The following is a 25,690-nucleotide window of genomic DNA, read 5'->3' as shown; positions in this document are numbered from 1 at the left end:
GTAGTAGGTCCTCCTGTTATTCAGAAGGTTGTGTCCTCTTCAGCTGTTTATGGCAGGATATGGAAGGGGTGGATTTTAAATATTGGTCTTTGTAAGAATAACAGATTTTGTGTTAGCATGTGTTTTCTGAAGGATATGAAGTTTTAAACCAAAATGTCTGCTATTATTTAGTTATTGCAATCCTCAATGATTTGCCAGAAAACCACAGTTTTTAAGAGGAGCAGACCATAAGTATGAGATTAATGTCAGGAACATTGTATGGCGTCAGGGACAGTTGAGAGCTATGCCTGCATATCGCAAAGTTGCCTACTACCCCCACTGCATATATGATACACTCTCATACTGCTAAAAAGTACAAGCTACTAGTTCAGTGAATAAGTAATGCATTTAATATTCTGTATGTTTTCATAATCTGCTTTTCAGTCTGAATTCACAGATTTTCAGAAGCTACAGTATGTCAATATAATTTAATTCTAAGTAAAATTCTGAAATCACATCAATGCTTTTTATTTTTTCATCACATTTTAGATGTCTAATGTACACATTAAATAGCTGCAAGTTGATTATTTGATACACAAACTAGATATGTTGTTTTACTGAAATATTTCTAGCTGCTGCAGGAAAAAACAGCTAAATTCTAAAATGAAACATAACACTACCATTTCACTGAAGGAGAATCTGCATGCTGTTCAGATTAAAGCACTGCACATAGAAGGCAAAGAGACTGTCAGAACTGTGGTCATTTACGGTCACAGTGCAGTCATTCTCAATTCCATATCATTTTCAGTGAAGAAACAGTGCTGATTGCAAAATTCAGAACTGAACTACACATATCATATTTTCATCTTGTTTTGTTTTAAATATTTTTATTTCATAGGCAAGTTCTACGCCAGCTGCCCTTGTGGGCCATTTTAAGCATATCAAATTTCACTCAAAGGTTAGAATTAAACCATTTATCTTGTGCACGTGAGGTAAACACTGTAACCATTATGCCAACCACCCGAAGTCTATAGAAGTCTGAACTGTATTCAGTGATACAAACCTAAGAGGTTAAAGGACTGAAATTTTCATTTATTTTATTTAATGTACGCTGTTAATGCCGTTGGGTGGGCGTTTGAAAGACATGTGTAAATGGGCGTGCCTTCGTTGAAGGTTGAACGTCAAGCTGGCACCTCGGCGTTCGTGAAAATCTACTGCCAATCATTAGCAGACCGGAGTTCCGCTGTGGCGACCCCTAACCAGGAAAAAGCCAAAAGACCAACAACAACAACGCTGTTTATGCCTGTGAACTTGTTAGTCCAGCTGGGCAAAAGCCTCTTTTCTGCAAAGTCGCAGGAGAAAAGCTCCATATTTAAAGGTAAAAATATTTTAAAAAATCAATTAAATGCAAAAGATAAGCAAGACAATCATGAATGATAGCATAAGTGAATTAAACATATTTACATTAATAAAGTGGTAAGTAGGTTAACATTATTAAATTTTAAAGTAACTTAGTAACATTCAGAGAATGCAGGAGGCACATGAAATAAAGAATAAAGGAATAAACTGGGAAGAAGGCACAGTATAGTGGAATTATATGAAGACAGATAATGTGAGATTAAAAATTGATAAGAATGAGAAAACAAAAGAAGAAAGCTGAAGAGAAGTAATGGGGTAAGTTTTGAGAGACATACAAAGAGCAAGAGTAGATTCTTATTTTACAGTTTTCAATGTTAAAATATAATCAAAGTGATAATATCTCTTCCCAGGTATATACCAGTTTTCAACATTCATCTGATTAAGAGGCACGAGGAAGGCCAAACAAATGATAGGACAGTCCTTATAGGCTCATATTAACCCAAATTAGAGTTATGCTAATCTTATTAGTTAAGAGTGTACTTAGTTTAATATTTTGCTCCATAAATTGTTCCTTTCATATGTCGTTAAGCACCATTATAAGTATTTATATATTTATTTTTGTTTGTTTGCTGGAGTACTGCACATATCAAAATTTATTTTATTTTATTTATTTTTCATTGACCGGGCTAGTCTAACTGAATATATGTCCATTTTCAGTAGAGGCCCGGGGAGAAAAGCTCCAAGACATATGCAAAAATACAATGTAAAAAGAAGTACAGTAAAGATACATACAAACTGAAATACAGAAAGTATTAGCAGTTAGGAAATAAAACAAAAAAGAAAAACTTATTTTTTTTTTTTGTAATGGCGATAGATAAACATTCTTATAACAATACTAACTTCAATACTAGCAATAGATAAACATTCTTATAACAATACTAACTTCAATACTACAACTGCGCTTCGCAAGGAGGTATACATACATAAAGATGAATGGTTGTTATTAATGAGACATAGGAAAGTTAGTCTGGATTAGTACAGGAACATAACCAGTGTGTATTGAGATATAATTTAAGTTTCTTTTTAAATAGTGTAAGAGAAGACAGAGAAGTGAGATCAGTAGGTAGTAAATTCCACAGCTTTTCAACAGTATTAGAGAACAGGGTATAACCTGCTGAGTTCTTGGATATGCAAGTGTTAAAAAGAAGTTTGTTGGTTGAGCATAAATTTATAGGATTACTGTAGGGGGTGAAGAGACTTGAGAGTATTGGAGTATTTCAGGGTTGATAGAGGGTCTTGTGGGCTATAGTAAGCTGGAGAAATTGTAGATGGTGTAGAAACTCTAGCCAGCCAAGTTGTTTTAGATTAAGGCAGCGATGAGTTCTGAAAGGAGAGGCAGTAGCAAATCTGGCAATATTGTTATAGGATACTGCTAGTTTGTTGAGGATGTTTTTAGAAAGATTTGTATAAATGTGTGAGGCATAGAGTAGAGTAGAGATTAGGTGAGTTCTAGCTATAGCAGCTGACCATTTACAGGCAAAACTTGGGTAAACTACTTCACACATGAAACATACAGTTTAGAAACAGAGATTAACAAGCACCATAAAATGCCTAAAGAGTATACATAACAAAGCAATGAATAGTGATCTAACCAATACAAAATTAGTAATAAATACAGAAGAAAACAAGAGTTCCTTATGATAAGACAAAGGATGTTGCTGTGGTAATTATCCATATTTGCTTAAACAGAATTTACATTGGAGGCAAGGAATGAAGATGATATGTGGGTGGAGTTGCTGTGTGTCTTTTTGAAGCAGGCGCATTGGGATTTTTTGGAAATTTACTTTTTTTAAGTACTGATGGAAGTTGGGGTATGAGTTGAGATATTTTAAGCAGGATGGGAAAGAATGACAAGGTGTAGGCTAAAGTGGAGAAGGCATGTTTTGTCCAGTGTAGATCCTCCCACATCCCAAAGATTGGACACTCTAAATTGGCCCTAGGTGTGAGACAGCAGATAATTGCATTTACAGACCCCTAAAAGTTAATCACTTCATGTATGCATTGTCTGCATATATTTACAGACTGATCTTACTTTAGCCCATTGACTAATTCACAAAAATGTGAAAAGCTTGTAGACTTCCAAGATAGCTGCACACTGATCAACAGCTGACTTCCCAGATGGCTGCACACTGATCTACAGGTCGATTACAGCTCTCCTAGTATGAAAACAGAAACCTTGGAAAGCAGCCAGCAAAATCCATTTATGTCACTAAAATTCAGTTGCTTTTTAGTCACTACACTACCTGGATGTCAGCAATGAAGAAATCCGGAGAAAGAAAGAGAAAATAAACTAGAAAAAGGTAAGAAAAAACTATATTGGGGAAGAGCCTTGCTGCTGTTCAGCAAAAAGCAGATTGGGTTTCAGTCTCAGTACAGGAGATGGATTCTAGTAATTCAGATGAAAAAAATCAAATGCATTCAGATGTGTTTAAAATAAGTGAGACACTAAGAAATACTGACAGTCAAATAACAAAAGTCTGGAGAGTATATTAGAAGCTTTAAGTACCTATTCTGATGAGTTGATAAACCTGCAGAAATCAGAAGTTGAAATAAAGGAAAGGCTGGCTGAGTATGAGGTTTCTGAAGAAGAACCAAGGAGAGCTAGATGACAAAGCATGCAGAGTAAACCCGAGATTTTCTACTGTACCAGAGAAACTGGAAGGAACAGATTGCATTCATTTTAGAAAGTACCAATAAGCAAATGGACAGTACTCCACAGCAGGGCCTATTAACTGAAAGGGCAAATTGTGTCTCTGTTCCATATTTGGCAATGAGAAAGAAGACAAGGCTTACAATAGTAAAGATTCAGTTATATCAGCAGAAGACGCTGCTCCTGACAAATCTGTGGCAGAAGTGTAAAGTATTACCAACTGGTGACACCAGAGTGTTCATGGAAAATGATTATTCACTGTACACCAGGCATTTGAGAGGTGAGTTTATCCCTGTAATCACAGTGTGTCGAGGGGCAGGTCTGAGATTCAAGTTGCTATATCCAGTTGTCTTCAGAATATTTTTTTCAGAAGGAGAAAGGAAGGTTTGAATGCCAAATTAGTGAAGGAGAATTAAGAGTTTAGCAAGGAAAAAGTGAACCAGCAAGTTGAAGGGGATTCAGCTTTGCATTCCTCTGATAATGGCACAGCCCATTGATCTTGACAATAAAACCTTTTGCAGTGTTTCAAAGAATATGATTACATGACAAAAAATGGTCAGGAGCTAACTAGAAAAACACAAGAGTACCTTGGAATTGAATCAGACTGGTGTTGGGTGGTTGGAATGATGAAGATGTAAGCTAGCAAGAATATGAAAGAAGGAAATAAATGGAAAAGTGACATTTCCATAGGATGCATCTTGGATATGAGATCTGTACTTCTGCACGGAAGACAGAAAAAAAGACTGGAAGTTGGTGGACTGTTAAACTGGTGTGTTGGCTTTAAAGTATAATTCCCAAGTTGTCAGGATTTAGAAGGATGATAAAAAAGACTGAAGTTGTTACTGTGAGAAAACTGTAAGTAAAAAGTTATTTTTATTCTTAGTAATATGTGTATAACACATTTGTTGAAGTTAGATGCATGTTGCACTGTAAAGAAGTTCTGTAAAGTATGAAAAGGTACTTTAAATGTGAGATGGAGGAGTCTTATAGGTGACTGCTGATAATGCAAGTGATGTTAAAGTGAGAGAGTATTTTTCCTCTAAAATGTAGTGTATCAGGGGTTTATACTGCAACAAGATAAAGGCTAGGTATAAATAATATGATGTGGTGATCTGAGGCTGCTAAGGGGAAGTAATTGAAATGAACTGATTATATGTGTGTATTAAATTATTGTGGTTTTCCTTGTGTTATGCATATACATATACGTTTATATTAAAATCAATTAAAATGCTAGTTTTCTAGCATTTGAGATGAGCTATGCCATGTAACTGCACAACTATTAACTGGTCTTTTTATCTACCAGGACAGTTTTACCTTTACAGATATACTGTGTGCAGGCAAAGGCAATTATTCAGAAAATGACTGAACTGTGAACTTTAAGGCATCTGTATGGAGAAGCACTAAAACTTATACTTGAAGGGGAACTGACAAGCAGTTCAGTGAGAATTAATGAAGTCTTATTTAAGGGAATACAAGCAAATGCATTCCTAATAACATCCATCTCTTCAGTATTAATCACAACAATGCAAAATCACTTCATTTAATAGCCAACACACTCTAAATAAAGGCTAAAAATCAGTTAACTGAGAGTATGGAAGTTGTTTTTCTCATTTGGAAGGGAAGTTGAGATATGACAAGAATGGATGGTGTGGATGCAAAGGGGAATACAGGATCTAACGTGTGTTTTCAGCATGATTAAACCTAACTTTAGAATGGCTACAGCCTATTTATGTAGCTGTCTACTTGGGGCATCCATCCATTTATGGAGGGATACTATCCCATTAACAAAAGAGTATATAGTTGTGTGGTTTTGCTGTGATGCAAAGGGGGTTGGGGATTCTAGAGTGTTTTGACTGAAACAAAAAATCTGGGAAATTTGATATGGGTACAAACAGAGATGAGAAGCTGCAATTGTATATAAGATCAGCCTGTCAGATATTAATGCGTGCATGTAAGCTGCAAGTTGGAAACATATATTCAAAAAACTGTCATGTAGAATATGAGAAAAGTAACAGAATCTTACCAGAATAGCTGCCTTATCAGTCATTTCATGGAATGTGAATGGTATTGCAGATACGGACAAGAGCAGTGAATTATATTAAGAAGTGTAGAGTAAAAATAATTACAGGAGACATACTTAGAAATGAAGATGTAAATTTGGTAAAGAAAGGTTTAGAATGGTTATTCAGCAGACCATTAAGGACATAAAAAAATGTAGTAATAATACTGATTGTGAGGGGGGTCCAGTTATGATGAAGGAAGAGAAGATAGACAACAATGGCTGATCTGTAGTAATGAAGGGGTATTGGCAGTGAAGAAGGATTACACTGGCATATATTTATATCCCACCTAAAATTGTATTAAAGAACTTAAGAAAATATGGGAGAGGTAATTTGTTTCCAGAAGGGAGTATTATTCATGGGTGGGGCCTATAACATGACATGCAATAATAAAAATGTATCGGTGGTACATAGAAGTGAAAATACAACAAAGGAGGGCAGAGTTCTTAATACGCATATGAGAATATTTGGGATGGAAGATATGAACTTACTTGCAGGAACCCAAGAAGAATTTACATAGTATTCTGCAAGACACAATAACTAAGATAGACTAGACAGAATTTATATTTCACAGGAACATGGATATTTAATTGACAGCTTTTAAGCAAATCTAATAACTGCTACAGATCATGTACTAATAAAGACTAAGACAAAGATGCAGGGTAATGAAGTAAAAATAAGACACCGGTGCTTTCCTACTTTACAATTAAGAAGAGGATAATTTAAAAATGAGAAGTGGAAATGAATTAAGAGTTGTATGAGAAAATACAAATGTCTTCCGAAGGGTAGCAGGAAGTGAAAAAAATGAAACTGGGATTAAAAAAATATGGTAGAAATGAGAGAGATGGCACTATAGGAAAGAAGTAATATGAATTATTTATTGTAGATTAAGGGGAATCATACAAAAGAAGCAGAGGAGGAGCAATTGTTTACTGCTAAAGAGAAAATAAGTGAGGATTTGGATGATATGCATGAGTTTAAAAAGTTTGTTGTTAAGCAAGTATTTTTTGATAACAACCCCAAAACATAACAACTATTAGCAAAACAACATAGCCAACAGAAAATAGAAAGAGATGTCAAACTAAGGGAGCCTATAACAAGAAAAATAACCAGATACCCTATAGATGTATTAGAGACGATTTTTAATTCTATGAGAATACAGAGCATGGAAATGTTTAAACAAAAAAAGACACAATTGGAAATATTTATGGAAGACATACATTTGCCGATCTTAAGGGAAGATGAGGTTCACGAATTAATAACTAAGATGGGTGGGGTTGAGTTAAAAAATGGTGATATATAATAAATCAACAGAAGAATTTCCAGGAGCAGATGATACTTTAGTACATGTTTGGAATTTATGAGGGAAGAAATTGATAAATATATGAAAAGTTATATTTAGCAATATTTTAAAATGAGGCACAGTATCGGCATCTTGGAAAAAAGCTGTGGTGGCTGTACTATCCAAACACGGCAAAGACCCTTTAAACATAAATTCATATAGACAAATGTCAGTTCTGAACCATGTGTTTATGTCTATACTAGCTAAGAGAATGGTTAGGGTGTTGCCAAAACTAACAGACACAGATCAGTATGGTTTTGTGGAGGGTAGGCAAACATTTGACAGCATTAACAGAACAATGATGAACCAGAGGGAAGCAGATTCCAAGAAGACCCCACTGCTATTGGTAGGTCTTGATTTAGAGAAGGCACCTGATAGAGTTACTTAGGATTTATGAGAAGAACTAATGTAGTATTTGTGTTTCCTGATAGAATAATGGGTTTAATTAGGAAGATATATGAAGGGTCAGATGCAAGAATTAAGGTAGTAGGGTTCATCTCTGACAAGTCGTGCTTGAATAGTGGAACCAGACAGGGGAGTTCTGCTTCTCCCTTCTTATCTGTCTTATACTTCAAGCCATTGTCAAGAAAAATAAGGGGATCACAAATTCAAGGGTACAACTGGCATGGTCCTAATGGAAAAAATTAACCTTATGCATATGATATTATTTTGCACTTGATAAATCCTGAAGAGGGTATTTCATAATTGTGTAAAAACTGAGCCAGTTTCAAGTTTTTCAGGATATAAAATAAATGAAAATAAAACAAGAGCTATAGTGATAAACTATGTTCCCACACTTGAATTTGTTTAGTAATACCCATATTTGTGGGAGACATGATAACATGAAGTGTTTAGGCGTTTGGAATAAAAAAGATTTTATTATGGCAACTAAGGGTATGTCAGAAGAGACTAAATAAAGTATAATACAAACCTTAGAATTTGGAGGCGCATAACTATGGATATAGTTAGTAATGTATAGACAATGAAAATATTTCTAGTGCCTTCAATACTATACATACTTAAGGTATATTTTTATCAATCAGAAACGAAGCTGCGGATCATAGTTAATAAAGACATGAAAAGATTTATTTGGGAGGGAAAGTAGGTGATTGTTAAGTGGGATACTTTGTTTCTTCCGAGAGAACAAGTCAGTTCAGGATTGCCAAAGTTAAAGGAATTGTTAAGAGCTATACATTTGAGGCTCATATATATAACACAAGCAGAAAACTACAAATAAAAGCAGGACAAAATGATGTTGGGGCACAAAATAAGGGAAGAGTAGCATTTTGGATGCAGGCTCTTGATGAGAACAATAACACCTGTACAGGATATTATATTTACAAATCAGCAGAAAGTATTTTGATAACTTAGCCAATATGAGTATTAATAACTGCAAGTAGGGGATTTGAAAATAGGCATAAATAAGCTGGAATTTGTTGGAGAAAATTATCAAAGGACCCAAGGTATTGGGAACAAATAACTAGGGAGGGAAAAGTCATATGGTGAGATGAGGTCAGATAGATGTTTGGACTGCAGGTTGCAGACTGGCTTCCCTACCGAAAATTGAAGATAACATGTACAGGGAATAAGGGATAGAGAATGCTAAATGAGGGACCAGCTCTGTGACTCTATAGCTGAATCTAGAACAGAAGCTGTGATTAAAATGGGATAGTTATTAGGACATATAAAATAATGTATGATAACTATAAGTCTCAGAAGAGGTTAAAAAGACTGGGAGATGAGATTAGACAGGTGATATACAGAAGAACAATGGGAGGATCTTTGCATGACTCCCAATTATGTAAGACATCTAGAAAGTGAAGAAATTCTGAATGTAAATATTTGTGTAAGCATTTTTATCCTCCAAGCAGACTTCAAAGAATTGTTTCACAGGCAGGCAGCAATTGATGGTAGTGTGTATCTGGAAACATGCTTTTTGCAAACTTAATGAGTTTGTAGAGTTTAAAAATTCCCTACAGGGTACTTTGTCAGAAATGTTTGGGGAGCAAATTACTGTTAACTAAGGAAATTATTCTTTTGAACTGGGATGCCTACTAAGTATAATGCTGTTGGTTGCTATAAAAAGCAGTTACTAAAAAATGGAAATAAAAAACTAGACCAATCATAACAGTATTATTGAATGTTGTAATTGAGGGTATTGTCTCCTCTTACACTCACTCACTATCTTCCTTGATAGAGCACAGCCTGTGGCCACCACATCTGACTTCAATATTGCAGGAGCTCTTCCTCAAGGCCCTACACATACCAGTTTACTGAGAAATTTGTAAGTGTTTAATAACCTGCAGTAACTACATCTGACCTAGATATTGCAAGGGCTCTGCCACAAGGCCCTACAACTACAAGTTTACTGAGAATTGTGTCAGTGTTTAATAGCCTGTGGTCATGACATCTGACCTTGATATTGCAGGAGATCTGTCACAAGGCCCTATGCCTACCAGTTTACTGAGAATTTTGTCAGTGTTTAATAGCCTGCAGTCACTACATCTGACCTCAGTATTGCAGTAGCTCTGCCAGAAGGCCCTCCACCTACCAGTTTATGGAGAATTTTGTCAATGTTTAATAACCTGTGGTCACTACATCTGACCTTGATATTGCAGGAGCTCTGCCAGAAGGCCCTACACCTACAAGTTTACTGAGAATTTTGTTATTGTTTAATGTAAGCATATTTATCATGAAGAACAGTGCTGTGTATTACCTTTAATCAGTTAAATACTTACCTGCTATGTGATTGAAAGTCCCTGTGAAATAGTCCATGCACTCTAAGGAACTCTAACTAACTTGATCACTGTACCCTTTTGCTTGACCAGTAGAGTATATGGCATATGCCAGTTATTGAGTCTCAGGAAATGACAAACAACCTGTTTTACTTGCATCTCTTATTAATTGCTTTGTTCTTACTATAAACTGATTGCTCTCAGTTATAAATTGACCTGAGGGTGGGATTGTCACTGTAGTAGAATGTATTACTAAATATCCCCTCAGTGTTGTCTCCTTTTGTACTCAGTCACAATCTTACTTCATAGAGCATGTCATAATTTATTACATTTCTATTTGTTGTAAGACTGTGTAAAACAATGAAAAGACTTTGGCAGTGTGTTATATTTGTGTCGCTTTCATTCAGAACAGGGAAGCTCTGTGTATGCTGTGTGTGTTTCCCTTTAACACAAGTGTATGTAATGTGAGTTGTTGGTGTTTATATATATATATATATATATATATATATATTATATATAGACAACACAAAGAAGTCCAGTGCCACATACCCATGCACTTCCAATTCTAGAAATAATAATAATAATGATTTCACGAATGTGATTAAATTATTTTAGAATCTATAATGCTAGGGCTGATGGCCAGCTCCACAAAAACAACGCATAAGCAAGTAAGAATCTAACTGGTTTTGCCCCCTGGCGTCATCAGTGGAATAATGCAGCCCCTTGCTAACACAATTAAATAGACCAACCTTTAAAGTGTGTATGCAATGTGAGTTGCTGGTGTTCGTAGGTTAGTACTAGGCTACCTTCCCTTTCAGGCTATTTTAAGCCTAGCCAGTTACCCCATGTGAGAATGAAACCCTGCACCTTGTGTTTGCTCCCACTATATATATATATATATATATATATATATATATATATATATATATATAACGTGTGTGTGTGTGTGTGTGTGTGTGTGTGTGTATGTATATACATACATATATATATATATATATATATATATATATTGCACTGTTTTGATGTACTGGTTAATCCCAGTGGCTTCAGTGGCTCTGCTTGACATGTGCACAAGAAAATAACTTTCTTGGGTGGCATAAACCAGAGAACCTTGTTGGCTAGGCTTACTTAGGCCCTTGGGCCGATAGCCTAGTACCTACCTATGAACCTATGAATACGGTGTTGGGTTGAATGGTGAGTGACTGCAGTACATTCAAGTACATGCTATAGTTATCCTAGGTCATAGACAGGGACTTATAGCTACCAAGGATATGGAATGGGACTTTATCTAAGGTTAGTTGACATGGAGTAGCTCAAGCATGTCATATTGTTTGACCACTCTTGAGGTGTGCTAACCTTTTATGTAGATTGATACACCTCCACTTCTTGTCCCTTCTTGTGCAGTAGCTGGCTCAAATGTGTGGATGGCATTATACCTGTGCACCATCAGGGTGCCTTCTATGGCATTAAACCATGTCTCAGCAACTGCACAGATGTCAACTTTCTCCAGGGTGAGAAGTGCTTCCAGGGAATGGAGTTTCTTCTTGTGATAACTAGCACTGAGTAGTAACACCTTTAGCTTATGTTGATTAGAATTTTACTATGTTGGTAGGTTTATCAGGTTGGCATTGCCTATAAAAGGCACTGTAGGGGTGGATAATGTTTTAGTTAATATCCAAATACCTAGTGGGACAGGTGCAGACCACCCCTGGCAAAGCAGTGTGGCCTATCAATCATGTCCTCCCAAACCAACAAATATTGGACCCCTTTAAAATGAAACAGATAACTAAGCCAATTGTTAAAGTCAATCATCTTATGTTTATATTGCACCAACTTGTGTCACACTGGACTTTAAATACTGCCACAGCTGGTTGCTGCATAGACATTTTCAATATTTGTTTAAATAAACTTGTTTTGCCAACGTTGGTTGTACTTTGCATGAAAGAGACTTTTCAGACTTACTTTAAAACAGTATGTTCTCTTAATACGAGTCCCATAAAACAATGTTGTAATATACTGCAAAAAAGTATGCCCCTTGGCAAACAGTAAACAGCACTTTGATATTTTGTTTCTAAACATATCTAGACTGCCAGGAATAATTTCTGTATATAGCCTACACAGCAAATAATACTAATAAAATGCTTTCTTCCTTATGAAAAATTTCACTTTTCTTCAGAAGTCGCCTGCTGTAGTCTTTTGTTCAGGTGAATGATTTGCTAGCTTAATTTAAGCAGTAACATTGAAACATGAACTCATACCTCTGAACATCTTGGTGCAAGAAATCTAAACAAAACCTAAAATAATTGGGGGAAAAAGGCCAGAAAATAGGGACAAATTTTAAATATTGCTATTATACACTTCGAAAGTTGCTAGAATAACAGGATTTCTGTTAGATGCATTTTCTGAAGTTTGAAACTGACATGCATGTCATTATTTACTTGATTTCAATACGCAGTGATTTGCCAGATATCCACAAATTTTTATAAAGCAAAAATCTGGACATTCTATGAAAATATGGACAGTTGAGAGATATGCATGAACTGGGATCTCAGACTTAAAACATTTAAAAAAAAGTATGGTGTGCTGACTGGAGACTCTGGCCTTTTAAACGGAAAGATTTTCTCTTTAGGTTATTCTTTGCTCTTCAGTTTGACACTACTATCATTCATGAATTTTGTTGTAATACCACAGGCTAGACCTGAAGATAACCTAAAGGCATCCCAAAAGCTTTATAAGTACATAGGTTTATACTCATTTTATGATTCAAGAGTCATCAAGAAGTCTAGCTACTTCACCCTTGCAATGATACGGGTGAAATAGTTCCTTCTGAATAGAATAGCGTTATCAGCCAGGCATGAATTTATGATTAGCCACCCAGTCAGTGAAGTTTTCATTAGAGGTTTTCAGGGATGTACTCTGCTTGATATGCAAAAGGCACCTATTTCAACGATGGGGAATGAGGGGGATAAGAAACGTACCACATTAGTAGGTAATAATGAGTTGACAGTGGAGGCGTATGTCCTCGGGCATATGTTCTTTGAGCTATTTGATCTATGAAGGCAAATCATTTTTAACAGCAAGGAGATTTTCATGGCATAAAATGGTATGCATAGATTTCATCTCAGGAGCCTGTAAAAACACTGATTAGAGGGATAGAAATCTGTTAGGGTAGCTTAAAACTGAGATTTTTGTAGTTAAGAATCTTTTTAGCTTAGCAAATTGTTTATGGTATTAGGAGAGGAACGTTCCAATCGGGGTACTTGATTGAATAATGGGTCTGATGAAGGAAGAGTAAAGGGAAGACAGAACTCCTTTGGATTTACAAAGGATGCCACGACAAATAAGTTGAGTGAGATAGACGGTCTATCTGACCAGAGCTGAAAGATGGTGGTTTAAAGAGCTCAGTGTCAACATGGGTACCTAGGTCCCTAATAATGGGGTCTCTTTTAAGAGGTTCATCAGCAATAAGATGCAAGGAAAGGAAAGAGGTCCTATTAAAGTTAACTGTTCTACACCTCTTAGTATTTAGGGTGAGCCCATGATTAGCATAGCAGGTGTAGATATGATAAAGGCATTGCTGGGGAAGTTTTACATTGTGGGATTAGTTGACAAGAGCACCTGATTTGCTGTCATTTACAAACTTGGTTATCTACAGATCTTTGATGACAGTTTTACCTCTAAGAATTAAATACCAAACAGGAGGGGACTCAAGTCTGTACCCTGTGGGATACCATTAGCAATACATATAAAGCTGGAGGACATAACCCTGCTTGGAATATTTGAGCTCAGTTTATAATCCAGTTAGCTAACCAGCCGAAATTACAAGAGTTAATGGTGAGACTAGAGAACTTGCTTATAACACCTCCATGATGAATGCGGCCAATGATTTTATCAAGGTCAGGATAAGCAGCATAGATACTCTGGCCTTGTGTAAAGCTTCTATGACTGTCAAAAAATGACAGGCTGAGTAGGTATGGCCAGCCCTTAACAAATTCAAATTGCTTAGAGGCAGGGGATTGGAGGTCATCTAAGCCATTGTTAATTAGTTCACTGATAATACATTCCATATCTTTGCAGATAGTTCTAGTGATGCATTTATTCTAGGTTATATAAATTTACCAGTTCATTGAGAGGTTCTTAAAATCTCACATGAAATAGTATTAGGCTTGATGGGTAGCTTATCAAGTTGCTTTAGGTAATCCTGTACTCTGTAGGGAACATAGAAGGGGACCTATAGTTAGCTACGATGCAATAGGCAGTTTTGTTAAGGAACACTAGGATTTCTTAATTCCTAGGTATGTATTATGCAATATCTGCTATAAGACAATGAGATGCTTAATAAATATGGATATGTCTTCTCAGTTTCCAGTTGATTTGAGTGTGTGTTAGGTGCAATTCCATAGCAGGGAGGGAGTGCACCTAAGACACACTCAGGTGCAATACCGTAGTGAGGAGGGCATACACCTAACACACCCTCATGTGCAATACCATAGTAAGGATGGAGTGCACCTAACACATGCTCAGGTGAAGTAACATAATATGGAGGGAGTGGATGTAACACACCCTGAGATGCAATACCATAGTGAGGAGGGAGTGCACCTAAGACATGCTCAGGTGCATTACCATAGTAAGGGAGGACAGTATATAACACACTCAGGGGAATAACATAGCAATGAGGGGGTGCACCTAACATGCTTAGGTGCAATAACACAGTAAGGAGGGAGTGCACCTAATGCACATTCAGGTGCAATGCCATAGTAAAGAGGGAATCCACATGCTTAAGTACAGTACCATAGTAAGGAAGGAGTGTATCTAACACATGTTCAGGTACAATACCATAGTAAGGAGACAACGCACCTAGTACACACGTATGTGATGGATTTAGAACTGGATGTGTGTGCATGTTCAGTCCCCAAAGGAGATTGCATGTTACTCTCATGAATTTTTAAAACTGGATGGATTTACAGAATGACTAGGCTGGATTCATAAAAAAGGGGAGTGAGTGCATATTACTCAGATGGATTTAAAGTTGGATGTATTGACATATGACTGGGATGTATTCACAGAAGGTGGATTTTTGCATATTACAGAAAACTCAGACTAAGGTGGATTCACAGAACTGGATGACTGGGACAGATTAACAGATATACGCATACAATTCAAGTAAGGTAAATCACTTGGAATTACTATCAGTAACAGGTATTAAATATTCACTCTCTGGTTACATGACTTGATTAAAAGCATGGGGGGGGGGTGGAACTGGAGACTCAAACCCTTTACCTTTGACAACAGGAAGCAGTTCATTACGAGCTTAGAGCCTTAATAAACTGCAACAACTGCCAGCCTTTGCTTAACATCTTCATTTTCTGATAAATCACTTTGGATGACAGTCAATAATACCAGTCTTTAATTTCATAGTTGTTCAGAAAATGCATTTGTCTGGCACTTCAGGTTCTGAGCTGTTAACAAACTGCTTCCTGTAGTCAAAAGTCTAGAGTTTGAAACCTTCTACCGTCATGTACCTGCAGTGTGCCTTTTAGCACACTTTGTAGAATGAGTTTACCTGGTAAACAAACAGATGAAACAAAATAGCATTTAAAATTTGTCTTTATTAGAACTCTTGAGCAAAAGGCGGTGCAGTGGTTAACATTGTCACCTCACAACAAGAGGTTCTCCAGTTTGATTCTTGGCTGTGGTGCCTCCTGTGTGGAGTCTGTATGTCCTCCCTGTATTGATGTGGGTTTCCACCCACATTCCAAAGACATGTGTCTGGAATGTTTCTCCCAGGTCCTCTGCTGAAAATATGCACTGTCCTAAATGGACTTTCACGGCTAACAAATGTTAAATAAAAAAGTTGAGAGAGAATTTTACCAATTTCTTGTAAAAATGTATGACTTTCTGGCACATTATAGAGGACTGCAGTCATTAAATAATGACAGACATGTATCACAGCCTATCCTTCAGAAAATGCTTTCTAATGCAAAACTTTTTATTTTAACAGTTTTCTAAGTACTAAGAATCTGTTCCTGATTTTTGGGTCTTTGTGTCTGATTTGAACTAAGACATTGAGAGGGCAGAGGATGTTTGCAATGGGTTTCTGGCCCATTATTAAATGCATTTATCCACTAATTCTCAAGCAGATATCTGAGGTGTACAGTCATGCAATGGCTATAATTGAAGGTTTTGTGTGTGTGTGTGCGTGTGTGTGTGTGTGTGTGTGTGTTTATAAATACTTGGTTCCTGCAAGCAACAGTAGTTATGGAATAAAGGAAGACATTGATTGTAATAAACAGAACCATCATCTTATGAGCCATGATCTGTGAGTACAGTCCTTGGTTTCCCTGTTTTGTTGACTCTTGACAGTATGTTTATTGTATGGCTGTGAATAAACTGGATGGCATGAAGGTTAAAAGTTTAATGTTAATATTTTAACTGTGAATACCCTTTTAATTAACCTTGTTTTTGCAAGCACACATGGATGTGAAATGCACTCTGCTGAGCTACAGCATTGTCTGATACTTAATGCAGATGAGTATGGCTATGAACTGCTACTGTAGTGCAGTTTGATTCCCTCAATCTTCATTTGTCTACTCTGTGACTCTTACCACTTCACCAGACAGTGTTTCTAGGCTGTTCCTTGAAAGGGACACTTGCATCCAGTGGGCCGCCCCAAGCTATTAGCAAATGCATTGCAGATTAGTCTTTTGAATTCCTACACCTTCCACATAGGCACTAATTATTAATTAATAATGAGTGCCAGCACATGTCTTGTAATTTAAAGGACTGCTAGATGCATTTTCAATAAATATGAGATTTTTTTGTTAGCAAATGCTTGTCAGGTTATTTGTTGTAAAATGTGATATAACAGTTTTAAATAAAATCCTTATCTATGTGACCATTGTAAAAGTAAAAAAAACAAAAGAAATAGTATGTGCAGTGACCATTTTCAACAGTGTTTATGAGAGAGACAGTCAAGTAATAGTATATTGGTATGGAAGGGGGGCAGGGGTCCAGTTGATTGCCCTGCTATTTGTCCACAATCTGGCTCAGGTGTATGGAGGAGACAATGCTGATTAGTTTTTTTTTTTTTTTTTTTTGGGGGGGGGGGTAGGTGGAGGTCATTGCTAGTAATAGTAATATGAAAAAAAATCTGCAAAAGCAGTCAAGCTTACTTCCTAAAATGTTTCAGTTAAACATATATTTAAGTTCATAGGTTCATAGGTGTGTACTAGGCTAATGACCCTGGAGCCTTTACAAGCCTAGCCCATAGGATTACCCTGGCATCATGCCACCAGACCTTAGTTTCTAGTGCCTCTGTCGAGTAGAGCTACTGGAGTGATTCCCGGGGTGAATTTTCTATTTTCAATCCATTCATCAAGATTTCTCTTGAAGAGAGCCAGTGAGATGCTCTGCTTGACATGTATGGGAAGTCTATTCCATAGCATGGACAGTCTCTGGATTATGAAAAAGAATAAATGAATAAATGAGCCACTCCACTACACATATTCAGGTCAAAGAAAGTCCACTTTAATATTCCAATAGCAAGCTGAACAAAACAGTAAACGCTTTCACGGTTTCTGGTACCGCTTCATCAGACTGAATAAAAAACATACTGAAAACTGTTTTAAAACATTCCTTAAAATCACAATCATTCAATGAAGTCAATTAGGAGCACATAACATAAATCTAAAATCTACTAAAACACAATAATGCAGTTAATGTTTAAGGGCTCTGCCCTTTAAAAAGGGCTTCAAAGGTACTGTTTCATTAATCCCTGGGGAATTATAAGAATTAAATTTTAAAATCCACCTTTGTTCAGCAGTTTCTGTTCTGTTAGTAATGTCACCGCCTCTAATTCCGTCTTGTAACATTTCCAATACCAACAATTTAAAATAATGTGCACTGCCGGCTAATTCCACATGTTTAGCCAGAGCATTCGTCTCTTTCTTATTAGCAATATCTCTATAATGTTCTTGTATTCGCTCCATCAACATGCGGTTGGTTTTACCAACATAGTAAGCCTGGCAGATCACGCAGAAAGAAAAATAAACAATATTCTTAGTTCTGCAGTCTGCATAGTGTTTAGCATATATTTCAAAACGTAATGTGGGATGGGTGAACACTAAACAAGAATGTATGTACTTACAGACTGAACAGTTTCTGCATGCATAGGTCCCTTTCCTCTGGGATAACATACTATTTTTCATCGTGCCTCTATTATAACAATTGATGCTTTAGTGATTTTTTATTTTTAAAAGCAAAATGTGGTCTGTCATCTATGGTACCTTCAAGCTCATTAACTGTACCTAAAATATTCCAATTTCTGTTGAAAATATCACAGAAAATGCCAGTGTCACTAGTATATGTAATGGGAAATCTAAGTACATTCATGTTATTCTCACTGTTGTCTGGTTTAACCACTCTTTCAGAGAAAAAAGGCTTCCCCTTGGTATTTCTGGTCTTTGTTAATTCCAAGGCCTGTTTATCAAACATCTTGCTTGGGTAGCCTCTCTCTAAGAATTCTGTCCTTAGATTATCTAGGGCTAACCCAAGTGAGGAGTCTTCATTATGAAGTCTCATCAGTCTCAAGATTTGCCCTCTCACTATATTGTTTTTTATAAAACGTGGATGCATGCTATCATGATGTAATAGTGCATTCTTTCTCGTAGGTTTTCTATGGATACTAGTTTGAATACCTACCAAATCTGCCTTCTTAATTTTCACATCAAGAAAGTCTATCTCTTCTTCTGATATTTTATTGGTAAATTTCAAAAAAAGTTTTAGTAGTGCCAAGGTATTCTAAAAGTAAATCTAGTTCATTCCGTGTTCCTTTCCATAGAAAAAACATGTCATCCACATAACGAGTATACCATATAATCTTATCTGAGTATTGATCCAATGACAAAAATGCATTAGGTTCCCATACCACTAAGGCTAGATTGGCGTATCTGTTGGTACAAAGTGTGCCCATCGCTACGCCAATCTTCTGCAAGTACAAATCCTCTCTAAAAATAAAAACATTGTTTTCTAATATGATTTCCAACAAGAAACATATCAAATTGATCTTATCAGTAGCATATACCTTCCTGACATTTAATAAATCTCTGGCATTCTCAATCCCCCAATCATTGGGGATGATGGCAAATAGCGACACAATATCAAGTGTACAAAAGAGGTAGTGTCCATCTACCCCCTTCATTTTTTCATAAAGTATCTCTAAAAATATTTTAGTGTCCCTCAAAACACTACTGCATTGATTAAGAACCGGATTAAGACACTTTTCCACATAGATGGATGGGGTTCTGTGGCCCACCCCTTATCAGAGACAATGGGTCTCATCGGGGGTAATCTCAAATTCTTATGGACTTTTGGCAATCCATAAATACTGGGGTAGACAGGACTATCAACTGTAAAATATTTAAATAGTTCTTCATTAATTAATCCATTAACTAGCAGATCAAAGACCATGACTGCTATCCGATCAGTAACGTCTTTCACCTGTAACCGAGTTCTCTTTTGGTATGTCTCTTCCTCGTCTAACAATAGACGCATTTGTGCAACATAAATGTCTTTGTCCAGCACAACAACCCCTCCCCCTTTATCTGCAGGCCTTATTTCAATTGAGTGTAGTTGTTTAAGCTCATTTAGAGCTATACTTTTTTCTCTAGTCAAATTGAAATACTTATCCACAGTGCCCATATTAAATCTATGTCTAATTTCATGCTCACAAACAGTAACAAACGCTTCAGTTGTGGGATGTATTTAGCAAGAGGGACAATGGAGACAAACCAGAAGCAGAACAACCAAGGTTTGGTCTTAAATATTTCAAGCATTACACTCACAGGAGCACAGCGTGCAGTTTTGGGGAAAGGTTTGTCCTTTATCCCTGCACAGCAGGCTGATTTTGCAGATATATTGCAAGAACTGAGACTTTTTGCTAGAACTCTTACCCTCAAGACTATGTTTAGAAATAATACTACTGAACATAAACATAATATTACTGTAAGACCTAGTACGTTTGTTGCATGTTATATGAACACTCACCCTTAAACAAATGAGCAGAGTCTGCAACATTGGTTGGGGGTGCCACTGGCCACCAAGGAGACCTCTTATTTTATGTGCCTTACTGTCACCTAAACAGTATAAAAATCAGTGGAAAACTACACATCAAAAATACTTCTTATACAATATGCAGTAACAACACTTAAACAGTATGGAGATTGGGGGAACACTAGACACCAGGGATGACTCATTTCATGTACTTTAACAGCACTTAAACAGCATGGTAATCAGGGAGAATACTAGACACCATGGATGAGTCTCTGCTTGTGCACATAAAAGGGAAACACTAGATACCAGGGATGACTCAGTTCATATACCTTAACAGCACTTAAACAGTATGGTAATCAGGGAGAATACTAGACACCAGGGATGATTCTCTGCTTGTGCACATAAAAGGGAAACACTAGATACCAGGGATGACTCATTTCATGTACCTTAACAGCACGTAAACAGTATGGTAATCAGGGAAAATACTAGACACCAGGGATGAGTCTCTACTTGTGCACATAAAAAGGAAACACTAGATACCAGGGATGACTCATTTCATGTACCTTAACAGCACTTAAACAGTATGGTAATCAGGGAGAATACTAGACACCAGGGATGAGTCTCTACTTGTGCACATAAAAGGGAAACACTAGATACCAGGGATGACTCATTTCATGTACCTTAACAGCACGTAAACAGTATGGTAATCAGGGAGAATACTAGACACCAGGGATGAGTTTCTACTTGTGCACATAAAAGGGAAACACTAGATACCAGGGATGACTCATTTCATGTACATTAACAGCACGTAAACAGTATGGTAATCAGGGAGAATACTAGACACCAGGGATGAGTCTCTACTTGTGCACATAAAAGGGAAACACTAGATACCAGGGATGACTCATTTCATGTACCTTAACAGCACTTAAACAGTATGGTAATCAGGGAGAATACTAGACACCATTATAGAATACAATGCCCCGTTTGGTATGTACTTCTCAAGACATCTGCAACAACTGGAAAGGCCACAGAAATACCTCACTAAAAGAATAACAGGCCTAAAGCAGATGCCCTACGCTGATCGCCTTAATAAACTCCAGCTATACTCTGTTGCATATCGTCTACTCAGAGGCATTTTGCTTAACATACAAGGCCATGTCGAACCCAGAGCTGTTGGACATGCTACACTTAAAGAAATCCCAATCCCTCAGAGCCACACACTCCAGTGATCTAAACCTTGTCATCACAATAAACAAAACATGCTGGAGGGATAGGTTCCTGACCCAGAGACTCCCCAGACTCTGTAATAGATTGCCCATACATGTCAAGCAGAGTGCCTCTTTGGTCCTCTTCAAAAGGAACCTTGACGATTGGATGGGAGAAAGGAAATTCACCTCGGGGATCACGTCAGTCACCCTGCTAGACAGGGGTCCAGGGAAGTAAATAGTGTGGGAAGAAATAGCCAGGGAATTGTTATGACTAGGCTTGTATAGGCCCTAGGGCTGATAGCGTAGTGCCAACCTATGAACCTATGAACCTATGAGTCTCTACTTGTGCACATAAAAGGGAAACACTAGATACCAGGGATGACTCATTTCATGTACCTTAACAGCACTTAAACAGTATGGTAATCAGGGAGAATACTAGACACCAGGGATGAGTCTCTGCTTGTGCACATAAAAGGGAAACACTAGATACCAGGGATGCTCGATATGGCAGGCCTTAAAGTCACATATTTTAATAAAACGTGCAGGAAACCACTAGACACCTTCAAAGGCACTAAGCAGACCTCAAACCCTGTACCTTTTCCCCCTTCCCACAGAGCATATTAGTCCAGTGTGTTGTGACTTGACACCATGGATTGATGTAGAAAATGAAATGGTTAAAACAATACTAATAAAACATAGAGGGGAAAGAGATTTAAAACATGCATCCTTGACATGAGAAACCCCTGCATTAGCCCAATACACTAACTGATAGGTTCATTTAGCAGGTATTTTTGCCAAATATTAAGGATCTTGGACATTATGGAATCTCAGCAACAGGTCATGACATACAAGAGACAGGAACAGGAAAAGTTAGGAATATCTCTCAAGCTCATAAGTAGCTTTTGCCCTAGCATGCATTTACTGAAGGATACGAAGTGTGTAACTGAAATGTCTGGCATTAAAGACTGACTCTGCTCATCTGTGAATTACCAGAGCAGGAATGGATGTTCTAAAAACACCAACCGGTAAATGGTATGTGGTGGGTCTGCATGTGTGTATATGAGACAGCGACCAAAGAGTGAGGGGTGTTTGTGCTTACACAATGCAGCTTCCAGAATTAACTACCATGTGAAGTGGTGTTCTACACTTTTGTTAGTTAACTGTGATTCAAAGAATACAAATTAGCTAACACTGAGGTATTTCTCATTGCGGCTAATGTGTTTATGAATCACAAATCGATACACTGTGTAAACAAGGCCTTTTTGCCACAGGACATATGGTCAGAACTTGGTCTCTTACTGGATCCTAAGGATTAGGTTTTAACATTTGCTTATTTACTTTGTAGCTCATGATTTGCCCAACATCATTAGTCATTTGAATAAAGGCATGCACTGATATATTCAAGTGACTGACAGTAATAAATCTTAAATGAAAAACTAATTTTGCAAAGGTTAGAATTTATTAATTAGCTTAAATAAGAGATCTACTGCTAATATAAAAAATGTGGGTATATAAGATGGTCTTGTCGAACCCTGTTTTTGTAAAACAATTTTGTTAAAGATCCACTACTAATAAAAGGAATAGCCTTAGCCTGGAAAAAGGGATTTTATTAGATTAATTAACTGCTTACGAATGCTGCATTTTTGTAATACCTAAGTAAAATCTCTGCTAAATGCATCAAACGTTTTAAGTGCTGTATCATAGTTAGGAGGCAAATAGGCTAATTTAATCTGAAGAATTTGATGTCTAATTGACCTACATAATATTTCTCCCTGGAATAAAACCATTTTGCAAAGAAGCAACTAATGATTTATTACAGGTAGGCCCATGTGTGGTAGAATATGAAAAGGCCTGCATCGAGTTATATGTCGACATCTGGTTAGGATCTGTTAGTGAAAAATTCTTCTTATCTATGTCTTTGAATTCCATCAGCAGTTGAACAATCACTGAGTCTCTTTCATCTCAATCACAAATATTGGTTTCAGGCTCGACTACTGCACCCTTCTTGACCAGAGGCATTCTGTCCATCTGGGCTGGGGGAAGCCCTGCGAAAAGAAAGTTTGATCTAAAATATCAGCAATTTGTGACCAAATAACTTATAAGACCACCCCCCATGATGAGGACAGGTGATGCTACAACTAGGCATATATAATATTGGAATGGTAGTTTGATTATCCTAAGACACATGTGCCAGGGTTGGTGCTGGGGATACACCTGCCCAGGCCTCAAGGCTCTCCCAAAAAATGGAGTACCAGAACAGCACTGCGACTCCAGTAGTCAGGGATGAATCCTGCCACTAAGACAGTTGGATAGACATGGACAAATTGGGACTACATCTGGCCCATACTCCAGTCATTAAAAGGGCCGACCTTTATAGCCTCCTTAAAGACAAAAGACAAAGGGCATGTGAAAGCAGTATTTTTTGGCAACGGTAAGGGCTAAGATTGAAAGAGTGCAATCAGCAAAATAGAGGTGTGGGACACAGGGAATGAGTGTGCTTATGCATATGATGGATGATGCCATTTCATGCCATCTCTTTCACATTTAATTTATTGTGGGCACCTCACCCCCTGTACTAACCTGTTCAATCATTCATGATGCTGTAGCTCTACTGCTCAAAATGTTCTACATCCATAATGATATGATTCCCGGCAAATGCCTCATGACTGTAAAAATGTAACAGGGAACAGATGGACAAAGACCACATGCAGGTCAACCATTGGCACAACCGTTTTCTTAACTCTTTGGATAGACTTTGAGTAAGCTGCAGTGAATAACTGGTGACCTTATATACCAGAAACGTATCTATTTAATACACTTCAGTCAGCAAAATGCCATACAGCTGAACATAGAATATCGTGCATTTTTGGTACCTGTCATGTGATTCAACAATACATAATGCTTAGCCAGTGGTCTTTCAGCGGGCCTCATTGACTGAAAATAATTTTGGTACACTTGGTCCCTGCCCTGAACAGGTGTGAATGGTTTGTATTTATTTATTTAATTTATGTATTGACATTTGATTACCGGGAACGTCTGCCTGGGTAGGTGCTCATTTTCAACAGAGGCTTGAGAGAAAAGCTCCAAAATATTAAAAAAATATTTTAAGAACAATAATTTGACAATCTTGAAAAATAATGCAATGAAAGATATCAAAACATCTAAATTTTAAACAATTATATCAAATAAGCCATAATGTGAAAACATTGGTTAAGAATAGATACAATTTATATGACAATGATTTAATATTTAGAAAAAAAATTAACCAGTTTAGAGAAATTAAAAGTAAGTTAGTATAATACAGACAGGAATTGCAATATGAAGTGGGAGAAAAAATAGGTTATAGCATATTTGGACAGACAGTCGGAGGAGAGAAATTGACTGAAGTAAGGAATAGATAAAGAAGTAGGAGTAAGGAGGTGTAAGGTATGAATAGGTATGTGTTCATATTTAGGGATACAGTTTATCCTAAGGCTGAACAAGAACAGAGACAGCTATTGGCTAGGAAGTCTTTCAGAATGGTTTTAAAGGACTGGAAGGATGGTATTGACCTGATGGACACAGATAAGGAGCTCCAGTTCCAAGCTCCAGGTCTTAGCAACATGATACAAGTACAAACCATGCCCAGCAGATTTGGTAGGTTTGTCGTTAGAGATGGGTTTTTGGTCACTGTATCATAGTGACCAAGTGGGAACATAATTGTGTCGAAAGATATTTAGTGTTGTACAAGCAGATGGATGCTGAATATTTACCTTCAATGACTCAACATGAATCCCCTGGAGGTTAACAGTGAGGGGAGGAGGTATGTGGTGGCAGGCGTAGTTTTATTTGCGTTGGTGAGAAAGGTTATGGCTCTGTAAATCAATCCTATTTTTTGGTGAATTTTTTTATGCAATTTTGTATTTGCAGGTCGAATTTAAGATTATTATCCACTATCATCCCTAATAATTTGCTATGAGAAGTGACTTCAGTGGTTGTATTATTAAGAGAGAGGATTTTAAATTTTGTTTTTTTTTTCATGAGAGAGGGATTTGGGGAAAAAATAAATAATTTTTGTTGGGGGGGGGGGGGGGCTTGAGCATGAGTTGTGAATTACAAAGCCATGTTTCAATGACTGTTAAAGCTTCCTGAGTAATTCTTTTGGAGATGTACCAGGTTGTCTGACATGCATATGAGTGTCGAGTGTGTAGTCATCTGTGTATTTTATTGGGGGGGGGGTCTGCTTTGTGGATGTGTGAAGAGTGCTG

The 25,690-nt window shown here is 37.1% G+C and overlaps 1 protein-coding gene across 1 annotated transcript in view; it reads left to right on the top strand.

Moving 5' to 3' along the window:
• The window catches only part of LOC122799750 (kinesin-II 85 kDa subunit-like), an 888,373-nt gene that overhangs the window by 766,273 nt on the left and 96,410 nt on the right, over window positions 1–25,690 (top strand). The gene's annotated exons all lie outside the window — the stretch shown is intronic.

The sequence above is a fragment of the Protopterus annectens genome, chromosome 4.part0 (assembly GCF_019279795.1).
Source record: "Protopterus annectens isolate FY-2018-M chromosome 4.part0, PAN1.0, whole genome shotgun sequence".
Lineage (NCBI taxonomy): Eukaryota > Metazoa > Chordata > Ceratodontiformes > Protopteridae > Protopterus > Protopterus annectens.
This window is presented reverse-complemented; position numbering and strand designations above follow the sequence as displayed.